This window comes from Antechinus flavipes, chromosome 4 (genome assembly GCF_016432865.1).
Source record: "Antechinus flavipes isolate AdamAnt ecotype Samford, QLD, Australia chromosome 4, AdamAnt_v2, whole genome shotgun sequence".
NCBI classification, from domain to species: domain Eukaryota; kingdom Metazoa; phylum Chordata; class Mammalia; order Dasyuromorphia; family Dasyuridae; genus Antechinus; species Antechinus flavipes.
The window spans coordinates 404,514,087-404,529,181 of NC_067401.1; positions in this window are offsets into that span (position 1 = coordinate 404,514,087).

The following is a 15,095-nucleotide window of genomic DNA, read 5'->3' on the forward strand; positions in this document are numbered from 1 at the left end:
GAGAACAAATTGGGAAAAAGAAAGACTTGAGACAAGCAGATCCAGAGTAGAATATTGTCTGCACAGATGTGATATAAAAAGAAAGGTCTTTATCAAGCTGATAAAATTAACAGTAGAGAAAAAATAGCATACTTTATAGGTATTGCAAAGGCAAAATGCAGAAACCTTGGCATCAAATTGGGTATGAAATTAAGAGATAGTGAAGAGTGCAGGATGGCACCTAATTGTATGCCTATATACTGTATGGCTGATATTGCCCTTGACAAAAAAAGGGAGGAGGGGAATGAGATTGGGAAGATTTATAGGAAAAGATGATAAATTCAATTTTGGAAATGTTGAGTTTTAAAATACCTACTCAACATGCACTTTGAGAAGTCTGAAAAGCAGTAAGATTCAGTGAGATTGGAGGTCAGTAAAGAGAATGGAATATAATTGGTAGAGTTGAGACTCATGAGAATAGAAATTATAATTAAGTCCATGGAAATCAATAAAAACACCATAAATATAGAGCAAAGCTTCTTAAACTTTGGGTTACAAACCCCACATGGGGTAATATAAATGAATATTGGGGTGGCAAAACATTTTGGCAACAGTAACAAGTTTCTAAATGTGATCAAAAGTTAATTCAAAATCAAATGCATAATGAATCTGGGATTCTTCTAGCACCACTTGCCCATTTTGCTTCAATAACTGTATTAAAGCCTTGGTTCTTAACATACAATATATTCCTTTTGTACTGCACATACATGAACATGACCAGAATCAGCTCAGATTAGATATGGGGATTATAAAAAATTATCTTGTGAGAGATAAAGACAAATCCCTGTCAAACACCATTCTATTTCCCATATGGTCATGGTGTGTCACACAGGGTTATGAATTGGATGAATCAAACTCTGAAAAGAAATAACTAAGAGTCACAAAGGCTGTGCAACTGCTGTTGACTTTGAAAAATATCAAAGAGCTCACAGAGCTAAAGCCCCAACCATTAATTCTGCAATCTAAAATGAAGTCAAAATAAAACCAAAGAGATAATACTGTTTATAAGAAGAAAAAATTATATAGAAGAAAAAAACTAGACATACATGGCAGGATCTATTCTTTTTTAAATAGTATATTATTTTTTCCCAGTTTCATTCCAGATGCAAAAACCCCTGAATTTTAGCATTAATTTTTACAAGATGTTAGGCAATTTGATATAGTTTATAAATGTGCTATCATGTAAAACATTTTCAACTTAATCACAGTTGAGAAAGAAGAAACAGAACAAAAGGGAAAAAAGCACAGGAGAGAATAAAGTGAAAAAAACATATTTGATCTGCATCATGAAGTCAATCAGTTCCTTATCTGGTTAAGAATAGTATTTTCCTTCATGAGTACTTTATACTTCTCTGGGAACATTATGTTGCTGAAAGCTGAATCAATCATAGTTGATCATTACATTGTGTTGTTGGTACTGTGTACAATGTTGTGCTCATTTCATTTTGCATCACTTCATAATATCTTTATAGTTATTTCTGAATTCTGCTTGTTATCATTTCTTATTTCAGCATAGTAATCTACTAAATTCATGTACTATACCTTGTTCAAACATTCACCAATTAATGGGCATCCCATAAATTTTCAATATTTTGGCATCATAAAAAGGGCTGTTATGAATATTTTGTATATGTAAGTAGATTTCCTCTTTGTTGATGATTTCCTTGGGATAAAGACCTTGTAAATTTATTGCTGAATAAAATTGTTTAGACATGGGAGCAGAGCCAAAATGGTGGAGAGAATACACGTCTTTTTTTTTTTAGCTTTTTCCAGGGCCTTCAGACAAATTAGCAAATCCAGCTTCTAAATTAGCTCTGGATTACAGAATCCACAAATATTAGGAGTATAACAAATTACCAGCAGAAGATAATCTTGCAGATATACAGAAAATGTCTTTTTCAATCAGGAATAAAGGGAGCGTGGCCAAGTGCAAGCAGGATGAACACAGATGTCAGTGCAGCATTGCAGAACTGGGTGGTGGGAATTCTGTGCCGGAGAATCTACAGGAAGGAATCTCTAGCAGTGTTGGATACTCTGCCCTGAATGCAAGCCAGAAGATCAGGAGAGAAGTTATAAAACATCCAACTCAAACACAAAAGGTAAAGAGTGAACCCCAAATGCCAGAATATCACGGGACCTGCCCATGCCCACCCAGCACCGGGAGTGAATCAGCACAGGCTCAGCACTGCTGCTTATAGAGAAAGATTAAACAATCTCCTTATCCTAAAAGCAGACCTCAACTTAAAAAAAATAAGAAAAAACCAAAAACTCTGACCATAGATAGTTTTTATGGTGAAAGAGAAGAACAGATTTCAAACTCTGACATCACAAAAAGCATATCATCTCCAGATGAAGCCCCAAAAGTAATTATAAATGGGTCCTCATGGCACAAGGCTCTCTTAGAAGAATTCAAAAAGAATCTGAAAAGAGAGTTAGAAGAAAAATGGAGAAAATAAATGAGACTGCAAGAGGGTTTGGAAAAGAAAACACAAAAATTAGCTGAAGAAAACTCCTTAAAAATAGATTTAGTGAAATGTAAAAAGCATATAAAATCTTACAAAATAGATTTACTATTGAGAAATGGAAAAGAAAAGGAAAACAATTCCCTGAAAAACAGAATTTGTGAAATGGGGGGAAAAAAATCACAGAACAAAACAGCTCATCTAAAAATTCAATTTGTCAAGCAAAACAAAAAAAAAAAGAAAAAAGAAAAAATAGAAGAAAATGTAAAATACTTACTTGGGAAAACAACTTACCTGGAAAATAGATCTAGGAAAGACAATTTAATGATTATTGGACTTCCTGAAAACCATAATGAAAAAAGAACCTAGGCATTGTCTTATAGGAAATCATGAAAGAGAACTGCCTGATATTTTAGAAACAGAAGGTAAAATAGCCATTGAAAGAATTCACTGTTCATCTCCTGAGACACCAAAATGAAAACTCCAAGAAATATTGTGGCTAAATTTCAGAACAATCAGACTAAGGAAAAAAATATTACAAGCAGTCAGAAAGAAACAATTCAAACACTGAGGAGCCACAATAAGAATTACCTAGGACCACTCTAAAGGATCAAAGGGCCTGAAATATGATATTCTGAAAGGCAAAGAAACTTGGAATGCAGCCAAGAATAAACTACACCACTAAACTGAGCATTTTTTTTTTTAGGAAAGGAGATGGACACTCAAAGAAACAGGTGAATTTATTTCTAATGAAAAGGCCAGAGGTGAACAAAAAATTTGACCTCCAAATAAAAAATTCAAGAGAAGCATAAAAAGGTAAAAAGAACTCTTGAGAACTATATCTTTGTTATTAGGATACATACAGAATACATGTATAATTTGATTTTACTGTGATAATATTTAAAAAAAAAAACACTACAGGTGAAAAGGGGATTGTACTGAAAAAAAGGGCAAATGGAAGTGACATGAGGGAAATTTCTTCTTGGTTGTTTCTTTCAAAACAATAATATACCATAACATTCATATACCATAACTTATTCAGCCATTCTGTAATTGATGGGCATCTACTCGCTTTCCAATTTCTTGTCACTATGGAAAAAAAGAAAAAAACTACTACAAACTTTTTTTTTTTTGCATACATAGGTCCTTTTCTTTTGTTTATAACCTCTTTGGCATTCATAACCAGTAGAGACACTGCTGATAAAAGGATTATGCATAATTTGATATCCTTTTGGGCATAATTCCTACTTGCTCTCCAGAATGGTTGGACCAGTTCACAGCCCCACCAACAATCTATTAATGTCCCAATTTTCCCACATACCAATCAACATGCATTATCATTTTTTCCTAACATCTTAGTCAATATGAGAGGTATGTAAAGGTACCTCAGAATTGTCTTAATTTGTATTTTTCTAAACAAACTCCCATTTCCTTTTCCCATTTTTTTTTCTAACTCTCTTTTAAGTTTCTTTTTGAATTCTTCCAAGAGAGCCTTGTTAGATGGGGACCAATTCATGTCACCCTTTGAGACTTTAGCTAGAAATGATTTGCTTTTAGTGTCATCAGGGTTTGAAATCTGTTCTTCACTTTCTCCATAACACTTATGTATGGTCAGAGTTCTTTTTTTTTTTTTTTTTTTTTTTTGCTTTTTATTTATTTATTTTTTTAAAGGTGAAGGTCTGCTTTTACGGCAAAGAATAGATGGTCCAAGCTTCATTTACAGGTGACAGTAGCTGTGCTGGGTTTGGTGCTGACTAACTTTTGGTGCTGGGTGGTTGTGCCAGGTCCTAACATATTTTGGGGTTTAGAGGCTCATTATTTGTATTTTGTATATATGTTGGATGTCTTACAACCAATTTGCTGATCTACTGGCTTGCAACCAGGACAGAATAATTCAATACTGCCATAGATTACTCCTAGTAGATCTCCTGGTGTACAGAGCTCACACCACCTTGAGTCTTTAAGCTGCCTGTTGTCAGGTGTCTGTACTTACCTGTCTACACTGGGCCTACTTCCTTCGATGCCCAGTTGAAAGAGACCTTTTCTGAAGTTCTTCCAAATTATTTTCTGCTGGAAATTTGTTACATTCCAGATATATGTGGGTTCTGACACTCTAAAAAAAATGTTCTTTATTTGAGGGATATCTGAGAGAGCTCAGATAAAGACATGTTGTCTCTTTACCATCTTGTCAACTCCCTCTAATCCTTTAATTACTTTTTCTTTTCTTTTTGCTAAAGCTAACATTTCTAATATTATAATGAATAGTAATGGTGATTGTGGACAACCTTGTTTCATCCATGATCTTGTTGGGAATAGTTCTTGTTTATTATCATTACATATGATGCTTACTGATACTATTAAATAGATGCTACTGATTATTTTAAAGTGAAATTTCTCATTTAAAGATGAGAAATTCTAACTAGCATAGTTAAAAGAAGTACATATGGATATAGGGTAAAGGTGTGTATTACATATGAAGGAATGATATGTAAAAATAAAAATAAAATGAAGAGGTGAGAGAGAAATGTACTGGAAGAAAGGGAAAAGAAGAATATGGCAAATTACCTCATATTAAAGAGCTTTAATAGTGTAGATGAAAAACAAAAGAAAAAGTATTTACAGAAAAACTTTTACAGTAGAGGTAAACAGGAATGAGATAAAGGGGAATAAGTGGACTATACTTTCTTTGGAATTGATTCAAAGATGGAATAACATACACACTCAATTGTGTATAGAGATCTCTCTTACCTGACAGGAAAGTAGGAGGTGAAGAGAAGGGTGGGAGAATGGCAGAAATGAGAATATATCGGGTAAGAATCAGGCAGTAGTAAAATATTTTTAAAAATGTTTTTTTAAAACATATTTTAAAAATATGTTGAGAGAGAACAGAATAAAGGAGAAATTAGATGACGAGAACTTTATTATTAAAGTTCATAATAGTGTTTCTGGTAAAGTTTTTGAAACAAGTTACTCTGACAAAACTCTCATTTCTCAAAGATAGAACTGAATCAAATCAATAAAAATGAGGGTCCTTCACCAGTTGAAAAATGATCAAAGATATGAAAATTTTCAGTTGAAGTAATTGAAGTTATTATCATGATTATTAGTCAACATTGTATTAGAAATGTTAGATATGAAAATAAAGAATAAATATAAGCAAGGAGGAAATAAGCATATTACTGTATGCAAATTGTGTGATCATAGAGTTAGAAAACGCTAAAGAATTTCCTAAAGAAACAGCTGAAACAATAACTTAAGTAAAGTTGCAGGATATAAAACAAATCCATGTAAGTCATCAGCACTTCTAAATACTATCAATAAAACCCAACAGGAAAAAATAGAAAGAGAAATTCTATTTAAAATAACTACAGATAATCTAAAAAGTTTAAGAATCTACCTAACTTGACAAAACCAGGCATTATATGAATCCATTTATAAAATACTTTTTCACAAAAATAAAGTTAGTTCTAAATGTTTGGGGACATATTATTAATAGATCATAATAATAGAATATTAATAATAGAAATGACATTTCTGCCCATCAATGTACTTAATTAGTAAAAATTAGTAATTTGGGACAATTGCCAATTAAGTACCAAAAACTTTCATGAATTTTGAAAAAATTATAACAAAATTTATCTAGAAGAACAATTGGTTAGGAATATCAATGAAATCAATGAAAAATGTGGAGGAAAAAAGCCTCCTAATGCCACATTTCAAATTGTACTTCAAAGTAGAAATATTTAAATTAGTCGAGTCCTGGCTAAAAAATAGACTGGTGGATCAGTGGAATATTTTAACTTATTTAAGAAAGAAATAGTGATACATCACTATTTTTATTACTCTTTATTATTTAATATTTTAAAGCTAGTTTACAGATGAATAGAATGTTTTTTAGCTGAATAAAAGTATTGAGATTTCAGTCAATAAATATTTATTTAGTGCTTACTCTATCAGAGAAGTGAAGTGACTTATTACTGCCATTAGCAGTTTACCAAGATGGAATCTTAATTCAAAATCTTTACTTTTAGTTCATCAGTTTAAGGACATTATCATGCTGGGCATCTCTGTTTTTTGTTATGCACCAAATGACACATTTTTAAAAAGTAAATATTCAAAATTAGACATAGTGTTACTATTGTTTTGTTTCTGGGAGTGGGTATTCTTGGATTCATAAACTAATATATTTAATTTCTATGTGACTTAAAGGTATAAAATTATTAACACAACTTCTATTTCACACTATTGTATCCACACAGATTCAAAACTGCTTAGCAAAATGGTGCACAAACACATCCATATGCACAATGCAGTAAATATCCCCTTCACTTTATATTCTGAGAAGCAACATGGCAGAGTAGAGAGGGGCCAGTCTTGGACTCAGGAAAACCTACTTTAAATTTCCACTTCTAAATATATCAGTTGTAAGAGAATTGGCTAATTTTAATCTTTCAGCAACTCAGGCAACTTTCCCAGACTCATAGTTTCAGATGTAATGACAATCTATCCTGGCTGAGGAAGTTTGAGTATCCTAAACTCTTCATATTGATGGTTCTATAGATCTATAGTCTTAACATCTTTCTTATCAACACACTTTCACCAAATGAAATCTTATGTTTTTCCTTGTTGAGTTACCATTCAAAATCATTGTCAATATCCCTAGTAGAAATAATCAATTTTAATATTTTGGGTGCAAGACATCTGTCAGGGGCAGTTAGATGGCACATTGGATAAAGCAGTGAGCTCAGAGTCAAAAGGATTTGGACTCTAATTTAGCCTCAAAAACTTATTCTGTGACACTGGAAAATTCACTTAAGCTCATTTGTCTCAGTTTTCTAGTATGTGAAATGAATTGAAGAAAGAAATGGCAAATCAACTCTTAGTTTTATTAATTAATTCAATATTTTTCTTAGTTTCAATTTTATTAGTTTCTCCTTTCAGTTTCAGAATATCTAATTCAGTATTTAATTTGGGAGATTAGTTTTTAGCTTTTTTTAGTTGCATGCCCAATTCATTGATCTCCTTTTTCTCTATTGTATTCATTTAGCTATATGGAAATATAAATTTTCACCTAAGCACTGCTTTAGCTGTATCCCATAAGTTTTAGTATGTTATCTCGTTATTGTAATTCTTTTGAATGAAATTATGGATAGTTACTTTTTGTTTGACCCACTCATTCTTTAGAATTAGATTATTTAATTTCCAATTACTTTTTGCTTTATTTTTCCTTGGTCCTTGACTACATATATTTTTATTGCATTTTGAAATGAAAAAGAAGCACTTAATATTTCTGTCTTTTTGCATTTGATTGTGAGGATTTTATGCCCTAATACATGGTCAATGTTTTGTATGTGGCATGTGCAGTTGAGAAAAAAGTATATTTCTTTCTGTTCCTATCCTATTTTCTGCAGAGGTCTATCATATCTAGATATTCTAAGAATCTATTAACCTCCTTATTTTCTTTCTTGTTTATTTTGAGGTTTGATTTGTCTTAGTCTTGAGAGAAGATTGAGTTTGCCCACTAATATAGTTTTGCTGTCTATTTCTTCCTGTTACTCAATTAATATATTCTCTAGAAATTTTTATGCCCTACATTTGGTAAATATATATTTAATATTTTTACTACTTTATTGTTTATGGTATCCTTTATCAAGATGTGTTTTCCTTCCTTATCTCTTTTAATGAGATCTATTTTTATTTTTGCTTTATCTGATATCAAAATTGTTAATCCTACTTCTTTTTTTCAATGAAGCTGAAGCATAATAAATTCTGGTTCAGATATTTACCTTTACTCTTTTGTATCTCTATGTTAAATATGTTTCTTGTAAACATATTGTAAGGTTCTGTTTGTTTTTAATTCATTATGCTATTCACTTCCATTTTGTGGGAGAGTTCATTCCATTCACATTCATATTTTTAGTTACCAGCTCTGTATTTCCCTCCATCCTATTTTTTCCTGTATATACTTTTGTTTTCTCTTTCCACCCTGAACGTACTTAGTAGTGATGTTCAGTCTCACTTGGCTATAACCTTAGGTATTTTGCATTTCAAAATATGGTGTTCCAGGCCTTCTGATACTTTATTATAGAAGCTGCCAGATCCTGGGTAATCCTGACTGTCTCCTTGATTTTTCAGTTGCTTTTGTTTGGCAGCTTGCATTTTTTTCATTGAAATTATAGTTTTGCAGTTTTGCAAAAATGTTCATTAGGGTTTTTCTTGTGGGATCTCTTTCTGAAGGTAACCAAGGGATTCTTTCAATGACTATTTCCCCCACTGGTTCTACTATATTTTGGCAATTTTCCTTGATGCCTATTATCCATTGTTTTATTTTGGACATGGCCTTCAGGTAGACCAATACATTTTTAAGCATCTTTTCTGCATTTATTTTCCAAGTGTGCTGTTGTTATTTTTCAATGAGTTATTTTATATCTTCTTCCATTTTATTATTCTTTTTAGTTTGTTTGACTGATTGTTGATGTGTCATAGATTCATTAACTTCCAGTTGCCCTGTTTTGGTTTTTAAAGTGTTGTTTTCTTCAGTTAGCTTGTGTATCTCTTTTTCCATTTGACTAAATCTACTTTTGCTGTTTTCTTCAGTTCAGTTTTTTTTTTCCCCTGGGACATTTGAAAAATTTTATTTTTTAAGGAATTACATTCCTTTTCCAAGCTGTTGACTCTCTTTTGTATACCTCTCATTTCTTTTCTCCTTTTTTTCATCTACCTCTATCGTTTGCCATTTAAAGTATTTTATGAGCACTTCAATGAACCCTCTTTGGTCTTGAGACCAATTCATATTTCTCTTATATATTTTCTCTCTGGATATTTTGTCCTCCTCTTAGTTAGTGTTTTGTTCTTCCCTGTCATCATGGCACCTTTCTATGATTAAAGTTCTTTTCTGTGATTATTTAAAGGGAAGCTTTTAATTTGAATTTTAATCATCTTCAGCCAAGTGATAGATAGAAATAACTACTACACATTATGTGTTCTAATAGTAGAAATTGCTATGAAAAGTATTGACAAAATGCATTACATAATACAGAATATAGGGAATTGATATTTGATCTTCTTTATTTCCATTTTGCAAGTATTTAAGAGTAAATTATTAAAGTGGTTAAGAACATTCAAAGTATAGAAATATTTTAAAATGCTTAGATGGCTTATTATGTAATATGCTGCACTTATAGTTTTCAATAATTAACAAATATTTCAAAGAAAAAAATTTGATTTTTTTATTCCAAATGATAACTCAAATATCAAAAATAGGATGAAATATGAGTAATAAATGCTACATTACTGAATTTCAAGATTTTGTTTTTAAAAGATAGACTATTATTAGTGTAGGGAATATTCAATGCATATCTTATTTTTCTCTGCTGCAAATAGTAGTAGTTGCCTGCAATACTACTAAGTTAAATAACTCATTCTGGGTCTGTTATGAGCCAGAACTCTTAACTTGAAACAAAGGATTCTTACAAGGTACTAAGCCAGTGGAATTGATAAAGATGATAATTATTTAATTTAGCATGGGGCTTAACAGTTCTCTAGTTCAGTACATGTACTTAATATTTACTATAGTTCTACAAGATTCACACCTTTGATAAGAGAGCATGTAAGCTCAGACAAACTCAGCCAGAATCAGAACTAGGGAAGATAGAGAAGTGGTGGCAGGCTGTCCTCTTTTGCTTCTCCACTGAAATAAAGATCCAGAAGGCCTCCAGAAAAAAAAAAAAAAAAAAAAAAAAAAAAAAAACTAGTGAAGCCCCAAGTGAAGATAAGACTTTGAAGGAGAAAATAAAGGATTTGGGCTCTAATCCCTGACTGAATTGAAACAAAGGCTGCCTCCAGAGACCCAAAAAAACCTGAACAGAGAATATTACATTTTAGAGAGAAGATTACATTTTTGGCACCAGAACATAAGACCAAGAACTTTTATCTGTGACCCAGAAATTAGGGTGAGTACAAAAATAGACAAGGAAACTTTGTTAAGGTCTAAAGTAATATTTTAGTTAAAATGGGACAGATGTTTAGAAAACAGCTTTCTTTTCCTCTTCAAGAAAAATGTGTCAAGAGCTTGGTCAGACTGATTAAAAAATCAAGATTTGATTGTAACTTGGGAGCAGATGATTGAACTTTTAGAAATTGTACAGTACACATCTCTTTGGTTCTCTAGGGAAAAAAGAATTGTATCTAGAGGAGTGGAAATTAGTAGGAGAGCAACTATGTCAATTTTACAATGAGAATGGACCTGACTCAATTTCCAAAGATACATTTTATATATATATATAATTTAATGCTATTGGCTTTAGGAAATTATATAAGATATAGAATAAGGAAAAAGAAGAAAGAGCAGGAGGGGGAGGATCCAAATAAACTAGGTGAAAAGGATGAAGAATCAAATAAGAATGGAGATAAGTACAATTCTAAATGTAGTGCTTCACAGCAGAAGCCATTAGGGCATTCCCCATTCCATGACCTACTTCCCTCAATTAACCCTTATTGGGTGGAGAGAGAAGGAAGAGGGGAAGAGGGAGTAACACAATCAGCACCACCTATGAAGCAGCCTATGACAAGATTAGAAAAAGCACTAGTTAAGGCAAAAAATGAAAGACAGAATGTATCTGATTTAATAAAAGCATATCCTGTGATTGAAGAGCTTGACTCTTTAGGTCAACAAAAGAGAAGATATGCTCCTTTTGAGCTAGAAAAAAATAAGGATTTGAAAAAGGGATGTACTCTTTATGGGGCTACATCATCTTATGTTAAGATGTTCCTAGAGAGTTTGGCTTATGAAATTTTAATCCCCAGTGATTGGAAATACATAGCAAGGACATGTTTAAAACCTGGACAAAACTTGTTGTGGCTTTCAGAGTATCATGAATTATGCAGGATTCAAGCCCAACACAATAAGCAAACTGTAATTAAGAGATCACGTTTGACCAACTGGCAGGTGAAGGTCAGTCTGCAGAGAATCCAGAACAGATTAATTACCCCATAGGAGCATATGAGCAAATTGCTGTTGCTACTACAAAAGCTTGGGGCACCATCCCAGGGAAAGATGGAGGGTAAGCCTTCACAAAAATAGAGCAAGGTCCCAGTGAACCTTTTGCTGATTTTGTGGGACATTTGCAGACAGCTGTCACAATGGAGAAAATGCACCTACAAGAATTATGGTAAGCAACTGGCTAAGGAAAATGCTAATGAGGTTTGCAGAAGAATTATATGGGGACCACACAAAGATGTTCCTTTAGAGGAGATAAGACACCATTCTTTGAAATTTCAGTATCTGTGCCACAGTGGGCACAAATGCTTATTATACCCAGACTATGATGAACATGGGAAGACAGGATCCCTCTTGGCAAGGGACTTCTAGAGAAAATTGTTGAAGTTTTCAGTGTGAAAAAGTTGGATTTCTGAGAGCCCAATGCAGATATTAGATAGAGTGAGAGGATAGGGTTTGAAAAGACCCAAAACCCCATGTCCAAAATGCAACTGAGATTTCCACTGGGCCTCAGAATGTAAATTGACCCAGGGAAATGAGAGGCAAGGCCCAGCTCCAAGATATCATACAAAAGACAGGTGGGGCATGATGGCAGCCAAGGTTACACTTTTAGAAGTTCAGGACTTTGATGTGATCAATCAGCAAAAAAACAATCAGATGGGAGAAAGGGATTACATGATCAATCAGCAGAAAATAAACCATATAGCAGAATTGGGGAGAATACAGGCTTTTTTTAACCCAACAGAAGGCAGTGTCCAATGCGAGCAGCTCCAATGTAATTGCCAGGTGATGGGGAGAGATTTAGAAAGGGACCAGATAGGTTAACTGCTTGGGAGAAAGGGTTTGCTTGCATTTCTACAGATGGAGAAGAAATCAGATGGGTGCCAGGGAACTGTATTCAGCTTGTCATCAGAGAAAGACAGAAAAAAGAGAAAAACCTCAAAACAAAGGAGAAGACCTAAAAAAACTTCTGATACTGAAAGAGCATAGGTGATAATGAGACTGTTAAAGAACTTTAAAACCAGCAGGAATCATTGGATTCCCTGAGATAAAAATTTGTTGATAAGACTATTGCAGGAATTCCAAACTTGCAGGAATTATTGGATTTATGGCACATGCAGTAATGGGCAATAGACTCCTTTTGGATTATTTCTAGAACTTATGGACATGTATAATTCCTTATGTTGATTTATGTTATTTGTTACATCACTACTAGCCTGTGTGATATTGCTATGTGCTTATGAAATTTATGTAATTATGCGTAATACCTCCCATACTGATGGATTTATGTATACCTATTTCAAGCGAGCCCCTTCAGAAACCCGCTAATCTGATTTGATTTTCTATTTCCTTTGGTGTTTTCATCTCCCTTTCTGAGAAGTCATGGAGGGCATGATCACCTCATTTTATGGTGTATTCACCTCTTTTTTGAGCAGTCAGGGAAGGCATGATCACCTCCTTGTTTGGGGTTCTCACCTTCTTGAGAAGTCAGAGAGGTTATGACCACCTATGTTCTAAAAACAAAAGAAAGCGGGAGATGTTATGGGCCAGAACTTTGAATTTGAAACAAAGGATTCTTACAAGATACTAAGTCAGTGTAATTGAGAGAGGCAATAGTTATTTAATTTAGCATGGGGCTTAACAGTTCTCTAGTTCACTACATGTACTTAATACTTACTATAGTTCTACAAGATTCACACCTTTGATAAGAGATTATAAAAGCCTGGACAAACTCAGCCAGAATCAGAACTAGGGAAGACAGAGAAGTGGTGGCAGGCTGTCCTCTTTTACTTCTCCACTGAAACCAAGATCCAGAAGGCCTCCAGAAAAATTAGCTGAGCTCCAAGTGAAGGAGACAAGACTTTGAAGGAGACAATAAAGGATTTGGACTTTAATCCCTGGCTGCACTTGTTGTGATTATTGAACTGAAACAAAGGCTGCCTCCAGAGACTCTAAAAAAACCTCAACAGAGAATATTACATTTTAGAGAGAAGATTACATGGGTCACAGAAATAGTACATCCTAAGGAAGAGTTGGATTCCAGCTATTCCTAATTCTGAGTACAACTTGTTAACTAATGGCATGCTGCCTCTCATCTCAAAGATGCTGTTATTGATTTCTGTGATTACCAAGTAGAAAAATGTGGATGACATAAATATCTTATACAAAAATCTTGCAAAAAAAAAGAAAAGAAAATATTTTAAAATATTTCTTTATATTTTTCTAATATAATTATAGGATTTAAAGATAGCAATTATACAAATTTCAGATGCTCAGAAGGATTCAAATAAGAGCTAATGATGCTTTATATTTTTTTGGAATCATAGGCTCGTAAATTACATATTTATAGATATACATTTTATTAATACACAAGAATACTATATATAATCTTAAAAGCAACATAAACCCTTTAAAGCCAGGAGAAAGTTAAGATTTTTATTAAAATAAAAATGTGTGTGAGATATATACAGAAATAGAAAGACAGAATCAAAAAGAAAAGATGATGATGATGATGATGATAATGATGATGCTTTTACTATTGCTGTTGCTATTGCTGTTTGATGGGGCAGACCTACAATAATGTGACAAATAAGACTCATCAAAATTTGAGAAAATAAACAGGTACAGATAGAATGAAGATTTTATGCATTGTATCATTTAAAAAAATCATTCTCAGTGGGTTAAAATTATTACTTGTCCTTCTTGAAGAATTAGAAGTTACTTTTATGTGAAAGATTTCCCTTAATTCACTTTTAACATAATGCAGTTAAGATATCTTTCCCCACATATGAAAAAAGTATAAGATATAATTATCATTGAACTAGTTAAAAACTTCACATTAGACATCTTATTATATTCTTTCAATATTAATAGCTGCTATCAGTATAAAAATATTGTAAAAGATATTTTCTAGAGGACAATTGTATCATACTGGCTTTTTAAAAGAAGATTAAACCACTTTAAAAGTTAGAATGTTATACCATGCCACTAAAATGGTCGATTAATAACACTTTTGATTTCTATTTCTTTCTTCCAAAGATCTTTCAAAATGTTCTCTTATCTATAATTTCTTATTCCCCTTGCATAAAACATATCACTGACTTACCATCAATTGGGCTTCTATTTAAAGTTAGTTTTTCTTCCATCTTCACAGTAAGTATGATGATGGCTGTAAATCATGGGAAATCACAGTCTCTGAAGAATTCAAGTGGGAATCTATGCAAAGGGCAAATGGAGAAGTGCATAGTGGGGAGATTTGGCCTAAGTAGCTCCACAGACAGAATGCTGAGCTTGAGATGAAGAATACTGATCCTTATAACCTAAGTGAAATTGGGTACTTAACCCTCTGTCCTTCAGTTTCTTTATCTGTAAAATGAGGTGTAGCAAAAAAAAAAAAAAAAGGCCAACCTTGCCAGTATCTTTGTCAAAACAAAATAAAACAGGGTCATGAGGAGTTAAATATGATGAATGAGAAAAATTACCAATAATGACTTGAATACACAAATTCACAAAACAAATGTTTTTTTTTTTTTTTTTAATATACATGCAATTTTCCTGAGTGAAGAATAAGAGAGGGGAAAGTGACTCCGCTTTAT